The sequence below is a fragment of the Mus pahari genome, chromosome 19, assembly GCF_900095145.1.
Source record: "Mus pahari chromosome 19, PAHARI_EIJ_v1.1, whole genome shotgun sequence".
Taxonomy (NCBI): Eukaryota; Metazoa; Chordata; class Mammalia; order Rodentia; family Muridae; genus Mus; species Mus pahari.
In genome coordinates, this window is record NC_034608.1 from 3,845,205 (window position 1) to 3,851,853 (window position 6,649).

General features: G+C 43.9%; 1 protein-coding gene across 2 annotated transcripts in view; it reads left to right on the forward strand.

The window, feature by feature from the left end:
- Nucleotides 1-6,649, forward strand: part of LOC110336678 (ubiquitin carboxyl-terminal hydrolase 29) — a 30,232-nt gene that overhangs the window by 11,564 nt on the left and 12,019 nt on the right. The window contains exon 3 of one of the 2 annotated variants that reach the window (XM_029532015.1): nucleotides 3,340-3,405. The exons of the other annotated variant lie outside the window; for it this stretch is intronic. The gene's annotated coding sequence lies outside the window, so the exon portion shown is untranslated. The remainder of the gene's footprint in view (nucleotides 1-3,339; nucleotides 3,406-6,649) is intronic. 2 annotated transcript variants of the gene reach the window in all.

Here is a 6,649-nt window from a genome sequence, read left to right on the forward strand (position 1 = left end):
CAGGTGGATTTCTGAGTTCAAGGCCAGCCTGGTCTACAGAGTGAGTTCCAGGACAGCCAGGGCTACACAGAGAAACCCTGTCTTGAAAAACCACCTACTTGCTCAGTGCCTGTCACATGTGTGTGGGTTCCATGAGAAGGTCGTCAGATCCTTTGGAAGAGCAGCTTTTAGCCACTGAGACATGTCTCCAGCCCTGTTACGGGATGCTCACCAATGATAGTAAACATTAGATTATACTGGTTTGTGTATTTGCTATACTATGGGTTTTTTCTTGTTTCCACATGTGTGTGTGTTCCTACAACTGTGCACATGTGGAGGTCAGATGACAACTTGCAGGTGGAGTCCTGACACAGGATAGACACCAGGTACACGGGTACGTGTATGCATCCTAGGGACCGAACTCAGGGTGTCAGACTTAACAGCAAGAGCAATGGCACACCCAGCCATGTCATCGGCTTCAGCAGGTCTATGGGCTTATCCTACGGTATAAGCAAGGATGTAAAAGAACCAATGTCTTAGTTATTCTCTATTGCTGAGGTAAAACACCATGACAGACAGAGGCAACTTACAGAAGGAAGGGTCTGTTTGCCTAATACCCTTACAATCCCCAAGGAGTAGGAATCGGTGATGGTGAGGCGGATGACTGGGACAGCAGCTGAGAGCTCACAGTTCGAAGTTTAAACAGCAAGCATAAAGAGCCCACTGGAACTAGCACATGACTTTTGAATCCTCAATGCCCACCCCCAGGGGTACATTCACTCCCACAAGGCCTTGCCTCCCCAAACAGGGCTACCTACTAGAACCTGAGTATTCAAATTCAGGGTAGTAATGGGGGAACATCCCACTCAATGCACCACAACACTCAGAATAATCTGGAACATCTATGACAAACGAAGGCTCGGGGACCATTTTGGAAGAAGGGGCAGAAAGATTGAGAGGGCCTAGGATCGGGGAGTTTGCTGTGAGGTTGTGTCTACTCAATGTTAGATGCTACACCCATCCGATCTCACCACCTACGAGACGAAGAACACCAATAGATATGCCTCAGTGGGCAGGGGTTCCCATCTACTGCTGGAGGAAGCTTCTCTGATGATGGCTGAGCAAGGCACCCATCTATAAGTATAGCAGAATGTCATGAGGAATCGTTTTATCACCACATTTTTCCCTTTGTTTTTAGAACAGTAATATTTGGTTTTACCCTAGGTCCCTGGGTTATCTCCGTCTCTGGTTCTTAGTCACCCAAGCTGTGTTGGAGGCATAGGTTCCATCTTACGCGGTGGACCTTAAGTCAAGTCAGTTATCGGTTGGTCGCTCCCGCAAACCTTGTGCCGTCATTGTCCTTGCCTATTTCTCAGGCAGGATGGATTTTTAGGTCAAAGGTCTCTTTTGATAGCATTCAGTGTACCTTCCTGGGTCAAAGATACTTGGTGGAAGGCTCCTATGTAGGCACCGGCTCAACCTCTCCACATTGGGCGAGTTGTGTACGCGTTGTCTTTAGTAATGAGGACCTGCTGCCAGTCTGTAGAGAGCAACCTATAGAGTCTTGGCAACAGCCTGGTTGTTTGGGGACTCCCGTGGGGGCACCTTTGGACAACAACTCAATTAGATGCAATACTCAAGCTGTGTTGAGTGGTAAGAGATGGCCATTCGGGGCTCTTTCTCCCCATATTCCTCCAAATGATTCCTTCTCCCTTCTTCTTCCCCCTTAATCCTCCCATCCCCTGCCTCATTCACATCTATCTATTTTATTTCCCTTTTCTAATAAGGTCTATCTGTTCTGGCTAGTCCCTTACTCTATACCTGCCCTCTCTGTATTTCTACAGATTGTGGCTTGATTATCATCGACTTAACAGCTATTATCCATATATAAGCAAATACATACCACGTTTGTCTTTCTGGGTCTAGGTTACCTCACACAGGATGATGTTTCTAGTTCCATCCATTTGCCTGCAAATTTCATAATGTCCTTGTTTTGACAGCTGAGTAGTATTCAGTTGTGTAAATGAACTACATCTTCTTCATGCATTCTTCAGTTGGGTGACATCTAGGTTGTTTATATTTTCTGGCTATTACAAACAAAGCTGCTATGAACATAGAGCACATGTCCCTGTGAGATGGTGGAGCATCTTTTGGGTATATGCCCAGGAGTGGTATAACTGGATCGTAAAGTAGATCGATACCTATTTTCCTGAGGAACCAACACACTGACTTCCACAGTGACTGTACAAGTTTGCACTCCCACCAGCAGTGAAGGAGTGTTCCCCTGGCTTTATGCCCTGGCCAACATGACTTGTCCCTTATGTTACTAATCTTGGTGCAAGATGGAATCTCAAAGCTTTTTTTTTTTTTTTTTTTTTTTTTTTCTTTATGGCTAAGGATGTTGAACATTTAAGTGTTTCTCAACCATTTGAGATTCCTCTTTTGAAAATTTTCTGTTGTGGAGCTGAAGAGATGGCTCAGCGGTTAAGTGCACTGACTGCCCTTCCAGAGGTCCTGAGTTCAATTCCCAGCTACCACATGGTGGCTCACAACCATCTGTAATGGGGTCCGATGCCCTCTCCTGCTGTGTGTTTGAAGACAACTACAGTGTACTTGTATAAATAAAAATAAATAAGTCTTAAAAAAAAAAAAGACGAAGAAAATTCTCTGTTTAGAATGGTACCCCACTTTTTAATTGGGTTGGGGTTTTTTGATACCTGTTTTTTTTCCTTATTAATTTTGGATATTATTGGATTCTTACGTCGTGAAAGCCTTTCCCCACTCTGTAGACTGCCTCTTTCCTCTTTTTACCTATCAAGCCTGCCTCTTCCTCCCGAGTGATGGGATTAAAGGCACAGGTCACCACACCCAACTTAGATTTATTTTCAATTTACATAACTATGTGAGCATCAAAAGGAATCAGATTCCCAAGACAATTGTGAAACAACCCTAACCCCAACTAGGTGCTGGGCCCCCAACACTGGGATCTTCTGAGGTGTCTGTCCTCTGGAAGAGCAACAAATGCTCTTAAACTCGGAGCCATTCCTCCAGCCTCTTTTTTGTTTTGGTTTGCTTTTTGGTTTTTGGAGACAGGATCTCTCTGTGTAGTCCTGACTGCTCTGTCTCTCTCTGTCTCTCTCTGTCTCTCTGTCTCTGTCTCTGTCTCTCTCATAGAAATCTGCCTGTCTCTGCCTCCCAAATGCTAAGAAAAAGGGGTTCACCTCCATCACCACCCAGGTCCACCCACCCCGCCTCATTTTTCTCTCCTCCCCTTTCCTAGGAGAGGATGACATCAAGAAGTGGGTGTGGCTTTTCTTAGGATCGGTTAAATTAAACTACATTTTGTGCTTGATCCTTTAGTTAACAGCCTGCAGCAGGACCGTGAGCCGCCTTCTACAGCTGTGATATTCCTGGGTAGAAACCTGGGTGAGTAAAGCGCTTTCATTCAGGTTGTGTTACTCAGTGTATATACAGGATATCAGAAGGCCCAATGAGAGCAGGCTCTTGGTGGACGCTGTGCAATGGTAGCCCAAGCCTTGAATCCCAGAAGGCGGAGGCGGGGTGGGGGTGAGGGGGTAGTGCAGGAGGAGGCAAAGTCAGGAGGATTTCTGAGTTTGAGGCCAGTTTGGACGGCACAGTGAGTTCCAGAACAGCCAGGGCAGTTACAAAAATCGTGTCTTGAAAAACAAACGGGCTGGAAAGATGGCTCAGTGGGTGAGAGCATTGACTGCTCTCCCGAAGGTCCTGAGTTTAAATCCCAGCAACCAGAGTGGCTCACAACCACTCGTAATGAGATCTGACACCCTCTTCTGGCGTGTCTGAAGACAGCTACAATGTACTTATTTATTTTTATTTTTTTTTTTACTATTATTTATTTATTTATGAGACAGGGTTTCTCTGTGTAGCTCTGTAGACCAGGCCGGCCTCGACCTCAGAAATCAGAAATCCTCCTGCCTCTGCCTCCCAAGTGCTGGGATTAAAGGCGTGCGCCACCACTGCCTGGCCAATGTACTTATAAGTGAGTTCCAGGACAGCCAGAGCTATATTGAGAAACCCTGTCTCGAAAAACCAAAAAAAAAAAAAAAAAAAAATCTTTGGGTCTGAGTGAGCAAGGACTGAGCAAGCAGAGGTCCCAACAGCCACAAGAAGGCTCACAACCATCTGTACAGCTACAGTGTACTCATATACATAAAATAAATAAATAATTAAAAAAAGAAAAACAAACAAAAAGAAATGGTCAAAGTTAAGAGCGTTGAGGGAGGCTGCCATGCAGTTAGCTCCTTTTGTAGACTTCTGACCCAGAATGCTCCGAGCTTTAAGCCCTTGACTTGGTCCCCAGCACTGCACAAACTGAGCATGATGGAACATTTCTGTAACCCCAGCACCCCCAAAGGTGGTAGGTCAAGAAGATCAGGAGTTTGGGGTTATCCTTAGCTACATAGTGAATCTAAGGCTATGCTGGGCTATATGAAATCCTTTCTGAAAAACCGTGGGTTTTCTGTTTGTTTTGTTTCTAGTATATATTTGTAGAAAGTAATGGGGTTCATTATGACATTTCATGGAGGCTTATAATGAGCTTGATCATTCTTTCTCCATTTATCTTTTTATTGTTTTGAGACTCTCATATGTATGTGTAGAGCATAGTTCAATCAAATCCAACCTGGTTTCCCTCGCCTCCAATTACTTCCCTATCCTTCCCACTACTTTTCTCTCTCGACTTCATGTGCTCCTTAAAAAAAGGACAAACCTGGGAGCCGGGCGTGGTGGCGCACGCCTTTAATCCCAGCACTCGGAAGGCAGAGGCAGGCGGATTTCTGAGTTCCAGGCCAGCCTGGTCTACAGAGTGAGTTCCAGGACAGCCAGGGCTACACAGAGAAACCCTGTCTCGTTAAACAACAACAACCCTCCCCCCAAAAAACAAAAACAAAAACAAAAAACAAACCTGGGGCTGGAGAGATGGCTCAGTGATTAAGAGCACTGACTACTCTTCCAGAGGTCCTGAGTTCAATTCCCACATGGTGGCTCACAAACATCTGTAATTCAATCCAACTCCCTCTTTTGGTGTGTCGGAAGACAGAAACAGTGTACTCATACATAAAATAAATAAATCTTTAAAAATAAGCAAACAAATGTTTATCCGTATCTGCTGTCCCAATAAGGTCTTCCATCTTCCTTAGGGGTCTTCCTTCTACTTCAAAGCCCCTTTTAAAAAATGTAAATTCTGTCTATGAAAGAGAATATGAAATACTTGTCATTTGGAATATGGCTGGGTTAGCTTAAAATGATTTCCATTCCAAATTTTCCTGCTAATGTAATTTTGTTCTTTTTTTGGCTGGATAAAACTGTTGTGTCCACAGACATTCATGTTCAGCCAGGCGGTGGTGGCGCACGCCTTTAATCCCAGCACTCGGGAGGCAGAGGCAGGTGGATTTCTGAGTTCAAGGCCAGCCTGGTCTACAAAGTGAGTTCCAGGACAGCCAGGGCTACACAGAGAAACCCTGTCAAAAAAAAAAAAAAAAAAAAAAAAAAAAAAAAAAAAAAAGAAAAGAAAAAAAGAAAGAAAGAAAGAAAAAGAAAAACCAGACATTCATGTTCATTTATCTCTTCACCTGTAGGTGGGCATCTGGGCTTATCCCACAAGTTGGTTTTCTATAGTACTGTGAAAACCATAGGTGTTTAGCCCCTATGTTGTTCTCTGACATTGATTCCTTCAGATAAGCAGCCAGGAGGTATAGTAGGGTCACACTGTAGTTCTGTTTTTAAGTTTTCTTTTTAATATGTATTACATTTTATTTAGTAAGATTATTTTCAGTTTCATCTTATTTTATCTGTTTACCTATTGGGTTTTGTTGTTGTTTACATTTTGTATATATGCGTATGTTTGGTTTGATTTTAGTTTTTGTTTTTTGAGACAGGGTTTCTCTGTGTAGCCCTGGCTGTCCTGGAACTCACTCTGTAGACCAGGCTGGCCTCACTCAGAGATCCTCCTGCTTTTGCTTCTGGAGTGCTGGGATTAAAGGGTTGGAGACTTCTGATTGGCATTTTCTTGATGACTGTAGATGTTAAGCACTTATTGTGTATTTTAATAGTAACTTGTGTTTCTTTTTTTAATTGTTTGTTGAATTTGCCCTCTCAGTGACTGGATACTCTGTTCTGTTTTGGGTGTTGTTGTTGGTTGGTTAGTTTTAAGGTCTTTATATAAGCTGGATGTTTTTGTTGCTCCTGTCAAGAATGGCTGCCAATCACCTCCATTCCATCTGTCTCTTCCATCTGATCCTTGTTCTTTCTGCTGTTTAGAAGCTTTTGAATTTGAAACAATTTGATTCAGTCGGTTCTTACAGTTATGTCCTGAGTCCTTAGAATTGTATTCTGAATGCTTTGGAGGCATGATCAGGGACCTGTGCATGCACTCCAACCTCAAACTTCTGGCTGTGTGGCAGAGGATAACCTTAATTTAAAATTCTGTTCCTCTACCAGGCGTGGTGGCACACGCCTTTAATCCCTGCACTGGGGGAGGGGGGGGAGAGGGGGGGCAGAGGCAGGCAGATTTCTGAGTTCCAAGGCCAGCCTCGTCTACAGAGTGAGTTCTAGGACAGCCAGGGCTACACAGAGAAACCCTGTCTCGAAAAACCAATTCTGTCCCTCCTGCCCCTACTTTTTTTTTTTTTTT